The sequence below is a fragment of the Lasioglossum baleicum genome, unplaced genomic scaffold (assembly GCF_051020765.1).
Source record: "Lasioglossum baleicum unplaced genomic scaffold, iyLasBale1 scaffold1487, whole genome shotgun sequence".
Classification (NCBI taxonomy): Eukaryota; Metazoa; Arthropoda; class Insecta; order Hymenoptera; family Halictidae; genus Lasioglossum; species Lasioglossum baleicum.
The window spans coordinates 28,496-36,320 of NW_027470546.1; the positions used below are offsets into that span (position 1 = coordinate 28,496).

General features: G+C 42.0%; 1 pseudogene; it reads right to left on the reverse strand.

The window, feature by feature from the left end:
• Positions 1 to 541: 541 nt before the first annotated feature.
• LOC143220730 (agrin-like) lies at positions 542 to 5,980 on the reverse strand (annotated as a pseudogene).
• Positions 5,981 to 7,825: the final 1,845 nt, after the last annotated feature.

Genomic DNA, 7,825 nt, shown 5'->3' on the forward strand with positions numbered 1-7,825 from the left:
CAGCGAACGGCGATATATATAGATATTAAAAATATATTATTGTCCATAGATGAGAACGTTCAGCATTTAACGCGGTGTTCGATTTATTCTCTCTGTTTTCTCCCGTCTAGCCTGTTCGTCGTTTAAACGAACGGCAAACGGGACTCTGTTTCTCTATACTATCCTGAACGAGAAACAAATATACGAGTTGGCTTACTACTTCATTGGATCTGCTATTCATTCTTCCCGTGGTATGATAGACGTTCCCACGTCCACGGATTCTCTCACACAGCTTTGGCAGGAATCACGTGTCATCGTATTGACTTCGACCCCAGTTTCCTACCGCCATCACGATTCCCTATTCCTCATTTTCCACGTGATCGTTTAGACCACGTGCTTCGTTTCCGTTCATTCCCAAAAAACGAACACCACCAGCGGTCTGCTTCGTGCGTCTTTGTCCGTTTTTCGGCTGGTCCTAACTCGTCGAGAACAAAAGCGGCGTCCACTCGGCAAGCGTGGCCAGAGGCGACGTCACGTTGACAATCGTTTCCGAGATTCGTTATCATACATCGTTGTCGTGACAATACTCGATCTTCCGCTTAGCCAGCTGAAGACGCTGTTTGTCCACCACGAATTCCGACACGCAGCCTTTGATACATCGATGGCCTGGTTTATCACCGACGATTGCCGTTTGCCGTTAACAGAGTGCTTTCTGCCGATATCTTCAGCGGGCCGAAGTCGTCGATCCGTATCATCGATGTCCGCCGTCATCTAAATGCTCTGATATGGCGGAAAACACCATCGTCCACCCGTTCCTGGATAAAACAAGGGTCAATAAAATATTAGCGATGTTCTATTTTATATGTAGATACACCAGAAGTTAATAGAAGAAAATTTGTACAGTTCTTCATATCTAAAGTGTATTCATATCTACAATGATTTGAATTGCACCACGAATTGCAGTGTGAACGATACCAAGCAAAGATCTACGCTTCAAGTTTATTCGCTGTTTGTCACGAATTGAAATTCGTGTAGGACAGATAATCAAGAAATGAATACAAACCCTGCTCTTCAGAGATATCCTCACTCTTGCTTTTGTATGTTTGAAGCACTTGACCACTGTGTAACGACAAGACAAGATTCCCGATTTTCCCTCTTCCAACCCAGGCAATCAGACTCTCCGGATGTGTAGTTCTCAATCACAGCTCAAATTTATTCGACTGTTGTCCCTTGCGTATAAAATATCGTTTTCTTTAGTCACTTATTCAGTTTGCAAATCCGTAAACATCGAGCTACAGTGCCATAGGACAATGATATAACACACATGCAAGCATTGCTATAGATCAATGAAAACAATGAAGTATCAACTTTGTTAACTATATTTTCTATGACAATTTTCAAATGTCAAGCTCTTTTATTTCATGTAAGATATACGAATTTTTTATATTTTTCAATATTTTGGAAATTAAGCAAAAAACAGGCTAGCAGACACGGCTAATACATATAGGCACAGAGAACGTCTCTCCCTCAAACGAGTACACCACAGTTATTCTACCTAGAATCTTACTCCGTGTAATCGTTAGTGTTGTAATCATAGTCAACTTCCTCCTCTATGTTTGTGTTACAGATTCAGAAGGTAAGTTGTACTTGGATTAGAGGGCGGTCTAATTAACTTACCGGAAATAATGTTATTGGACAACCAAACTTGGTGCTCTTAATTCGGAATAGTACCTTAGGAGGTGTGACACAAGTGACTTAGGAGAATGCGATAGAACTGTTGGGAAACGTTTAACGTTTAATCGTTATCCGATTAGATATACTTTCTTCCATTTCGATGTCTGAATTGCAAGCAATTGTCGCCCTTGAAGCGAACTGGCCTTTCGGATACTTCTGTAGATACACCGTAGCCCACGACTAAAAGAAGTGGGAGGAAAAATGTAAATTCTATACTGATTCTATTCTCTAAGAAACATTTGTACTCGTGATATCTATGGAAATAGGAATCCTTAAAAAATTCGCCTTTGAAATTTTGGTCCCGCCGAAATGGAGGCCACTGTAACTACTATCACACTTGCACGTGTAACTATTTAACAGAGGTAAACGCACTCCACCATTATGTCAGTGTTTTTCGTTTCTAGGACAAGATAGGTTATGATTTCCGTGTTATGTCGAGTAACGTTGACGGCCAGATTCTGGCAAGGTTTTCTATTCACCGTCAATCTTTGTATCGCGCCTATCAATCCAGACGATGCTCCAATTAATCAATAAACTTATCGCTAATGTCTGCAATTTAACAGAAGATGTATTCCATTTCGCACGAATTAAATCTCATGCAAATTTCTCGCTTGAAATTGGACTTGCTTCAACTTAATAGACACCGTCAACGTAAAGAGACATTTCCAAATTCAGTTCCATTAAAGGACTTCTGGATAGTCCTCTGGCAACTCTGCCGTCGTCCAACTGATGAACCTTCATGCCCAACTTGTTGATACGATCACAATGCCACGTGTCAGGTGTAACTGGATCTGAAGAGGTGATAATGGCGATATGATTTCCAAGATTAAATCTATACTCCGGTATGCCGTAGACCAGATTCAGGGTAATGAAATCACCACGTCCATTATTCAATTCGCCATTGCGTAGAAGCAAACCGTCATTCGCGTGTGTGAGAAACAACAACTCGATGGAAAATGCTTTCGCAACTCCTTCCAGGCATGGCAGTTCCAAGAATCCGTCTCCAGACATTTCGGGTATCAATATCTCCGTCAGTTCAGCATCAGCTACAATCCATTGCCTAATAAAGATATTGGATGGCGAATAATATTTGTACGCCAGACGTGGAAGTAAGATTATCACAGATAGAAAAATACTTGGATAGAAAAGTGGAGGAAAATGTTTACTCGCGGTTTTCACAACGTTCCCCACTCCTGCCAGGTAGATGCATGCAAACGTAATCACCCTCTGGAAGAATGTCGTATGTGACGCCCTGTTGACAAGGTTCGCCTATACAAGGGTTTAAATTTTCTTCGCAGATTCTGCCTCTTAACCGAGGCGGGAAAAAGCAGCTGTAATCAGGAGGGTCATACTTTTCCACCGCGTAATTTGCGTGCTCGTAACTGCTTTCGTAATTTACGTTGTACACGTTGATGTTCGATCTGCGTCGATTGATCGTAGTGCAATGCAATCCCTTGCAACTTACGATATTCATTCCGTGCTTGTTCTTGCCCTTCCCTCGTTTCTGGATTCTTCCGCATTCGCGACCGTTGCCGAGGTTTTCTTCGACGATGCGTTGGCAAGTTGTACCGTTCTGGCAAAGGAGATTGGCGCACGCGTTCTCCCCAAAATCCTCCCTTCACGCGATAGATCTGCATGATCTCAATATCGCGCAGTACGTGGAAATCGATGAAATTTCGATTGATAGTCAGTTTTCATTTGCAATCGAGAAAACTGTGACTGCCGCCAATAATGTAAATCCCGATAAAATAAGAAAATTCGGTGCTAACGCACATAGAAGTTTGGTAGTGAAGGGAAGTACGAAGATTTTAGAACTTGTTAAAGTTAGAAAATTATCGGTGTTTGTGTCATAAAGAATTTAAAGGGAATACTTACTTGAAGTATTTCGTAGGTATATTTCCAACGAATGTATCTTGGTTATAGGTCAAGTGATTTCAGCATTCCTTGACTCTGACCCGCGGCGTCCTCTCCATCGTCGAAATTTAAAACACCATCCTTGTGACACCTATTGGCTGCCACACGGTGGAATGTTTTCATAATAACCCTCTCGGGAGAGGAAAAAATTACAGGACCATTTTCTAAATTGTATCGAAACTGTATGTGCCTGCAACCAAAATATAGTAGAAAACATGAATTTTTCCTTTAAACTTGCTTGTTAACTTTTCCTTCCTAACGAGACTAGTGCTGGATCTCACATACTTCTAACAAACTCCGGATAATATTTCATTCCCGTGCCATTCAACTGAGAAATCCTTCGATTTTCCTACACATAACTTTAGTACTTTAATTCCCTGTTACAGACCCACGCGATTTCGACATATTTTCTCAAAACAAATATTACTATATTCGGTGTCTACGCTCGGTCGGCATAGCACAAAGGTCTCTATTTTGCACGTGCAAAATCTTTCGAAACATCGCAAACCACCCGAACTTGTATACCAGTGATACTAACTCCGCGTGAACGATACTAATTCAGCAGATAGCGGCTACAATCCCGTCGCCGATGGCTAGCGGGACGAAATCCTCGGTGTCCTCGCTCTTATGTTGGTCGTAGAGTATATCCCTGTTGTCATCGTACGTCTTGAACTGAAACTCGACACCGAACTTGTGGTAAGCTTACAATTTGTTCATCCTGACGTAGCCTTTGTCGTCGAACGACGGCACCTTTTAATCCTTTTTGTCATCTCCACGTCGCATAATAGACCATTGTAATTTGGACGATAAATGCAAACGTACGTCGCGCTGGGCAGCTCGGTGCACCTCGATGTCACGTGATACGGATACGACAGGCAGGCACGAAATTCTTCGTTTGGCGTGACAGGCACGTAATTAGCTGGGAACGGGTTAATTAGATTCGTATCTCGGTCTTCAGATGATGCAAGAAACGTCGGACACTTCAGCAAAGAAAGGCCCATTCTCTACCTATTTCCATCACCTTCTTCCCATTCCATTTGAAAAGCACTTTCCTGGTAGGACTATAACGCGAGAACGTGACGTTGGTTTTGCTTTCACATCAATTGGTGCTTCCTAATTTCCATTGTACCCTTCTTGTGAAATACCAGTCGTGAAATCTTTTTCAAACGTTACCTTCATAGGTATACCCTTTTCACATCGTCTATCATTAAAACATCGGTTTTAAAAAATGTGACAACCATATCAAACCTTTCATAGTTATTCTTTCCAGACGTAGACGATCGTAAGAACTACTATTTCGCATGTGGGAAAATATTTTTAAAAGATTATATCTTTCAGCATAGTCTAGATTACGTTGAACTCATACTCGAATTAAAAAATGTTCTCTTTTCAATCCTCGACCTTCTATCGATATTTCCCACGTCCTATTTCTATCCCGGACTCGAAATGTACGAGTAACGCATTAAAAGATAAATCCAGCCGATCGGTCGAATAAACGAAGGAAGGAATAAGATGCGATATATTACCAAAACTATCCTGCCGTGTATCCTTCGGAGCAAATGTAATAACCGTCCGAGCACTCGTTATTGGGGATGGTGCAATCCTTGTCATCGCTGCAGAGACAACCTATCAACGCGGTGACTACGCGAATCGTGGCTGGGGTTGGTGTGTGCGCTGCGGCCACCCGTGGAAAGTGAAATTATCGAATGAATCGATGTCTATGACCTGACACGGTTCGCGAGGAAAAAAGCGTTCCTCGTACGGACGACATTCTGGTCGATATCGATCCTATTATCGACGTCGAACTGACCAGAATTGCCCGCCTAGCGGGTTTAGAATGTACACTTCGAAGCGACACACGCACACGGAGGCAACACTTTGATACAGGAGAGTACAAATATATAACTCGTACCATTTATCCTGCGCTGTTTCTGACTATTAATTACGCTGTGAGTGTTATCGCGGCCACGAAATAACGGAGCACCGGTTGTTAGAGAAGCTTAGACCAAATGCATTTGGCCCTGATGCTCGCGTATCAGCTGGCAACCAGAAATGGTGTATGAAGATGTTAATAATTCGTCGTTTCGCCATGGTGTTTGTGGATAAATGAACGTAAGGAGAATTGAACAGGTTCGATCTAATGTATTTGAACAAACGTTCGGGAATACTCGCTATACATACGCCGCGAACGACCTCGGAATGAAATTAGGTAATTACCGTGCTTTAAAGTCTCTCTGTCGATTGTGATGGTTTTTTGAAGCGCCCTATGAGTGTAATAATAGCGGGAATCCGGTTCCGGCATCAACACATGCCTGGTAGATTTCGAACACGGTAAAATGGCTGGAAAGTCCATGTTCACCAGGGGGTCGTTTGCAAATTTCACCAACGTTCCACAGTGGAGATATGTAAGTCTCATGTGTACGAGATGTAGATGTCTCGTTTTAGGATGCATTCGGAAGAATAAAATTATAATTTTTAATTTTAACCGGTGCAAGAGGAAACGAGCGTCGGAAGCTCACGAGCACAAATTATAATATATAGTTCATTTCAAGTAGTATCTATTTAGAAGTACGTTTAACGGAAAAACTTCGCATAAATATCTTTGGACACGAGCAAGAATTATTGGACATTTGTTAGATGCTATCCATAATTGGAAATGCATCGAAATGTATCGATATTTGGAAATTAGCGATATCGATGCATTTAACGCATAATTCGTAGTTAATTGGTAATGCAATATATATATATATATATATGGCAATAATGGTTGAAATGTACGTCTAAATACATTATCCAGGATCTTTTGTTACTCAAATAACTGACAAGAAACAATTAAAAATTCAGCCATAATCGTTTATCTCGATGTAACTAATTCGTGTCGCTGTAATCATACTCTATCTGCTCGATGAATTTATCAAGCGTGAAATTTGGAACCGCATTTTCACCCTATACCTCATTGCCGCGACGACGCGTGGAAAAGAATTCGATCGTCAACAAAGCAGCGGAAGAACATTACAAATTCTCTAAATAATGATAATCGGTAAACTAATTTTATTAAAGCCGGTAACACCGACCTGGAGACAGGAACTGAGGAGGGCTTGATGGGATTTTAATGACATTCCAATTGCAGCGTTGTTTTCTATTATTTCACACCGACGACTTCCTCTGCACGCTAGTTTTTTCCATTACTTTTCCATCCCCTATGTGTTCTCGTCCCGGATCGGCCACCCTCGGCAACGTAGTCGCATATTCCTGTCTATGGAATCAATTCTTTTATTGACTGCGAAACAAATTGACATTGTAACTTTTCCCTCGCTCGTCATTCCCCAATGAAAGTATTTTCTGTTATGGGAATCGGTACCGAGGGGTGAGCCAAGGGTACAACGGTAAAGCTGAGCGGAGAAAGAGGGGAATGGATTTAGTCAATTTAAGGGTTCAGCGATTGTCGGAGAAGATATAATTTGGCAGGAAATACGAGTTGACATTTATAAAACGAGAGAATTTCTTTCTGGATCCGCTTCACCGATTGGCTTTATCGACGTTGCTGTTTGGCTGTTCCATTATTGCACTCCCTTTCTCTCAATTTTACAATGAGTACCGAAGAACCAGAGCCGAAGAACACCTCGTGTTTATCCGCTGAAAGCGTGGAATTTTGATGAAATTGAGAGTTCAAATGCGGATGGTGGACGAAGAGGCGAATTCGAACGAGTTGTTACTTCCCGCTTTCGCGTTTGTTTCTCCCCTCGTTTGCCCCGTCGCCCGAAACGCTGGTAATTTTGTTGCTTCCGTCGGAAAATGAGTTCCACCGATGACTTTTGAAGGTGAAACGAGCTAGCCGCGTGTAAGTGAAATTCAAGGGAACGGTGCCGCTGTGGGTGCGAATATTTTCTGTCCTGTTCGTTTTACCCTTCCTGCGGTCGCGAGCTGATGCGAAGAGTGACAGTGAAATTTGAAAGATAACGTTCTACCCAAATCGTGAGACCGGCGATATTTCTTCTGAAAAATTATTTAACAAATTCGTCGAACGGTTGAATTAAGCGCGATACAGAGGGCGCGATAGTACATCAATCGGCAGACAAATAGTTCAATCGTATGGTATAACATCCTTGTGCGCGATTCGACCGGATTTTACAGCATCGTGACAAACCAACTCAGATCCGTTCGGTTCCACCTCGAAACGAAACAATTAATCATCACA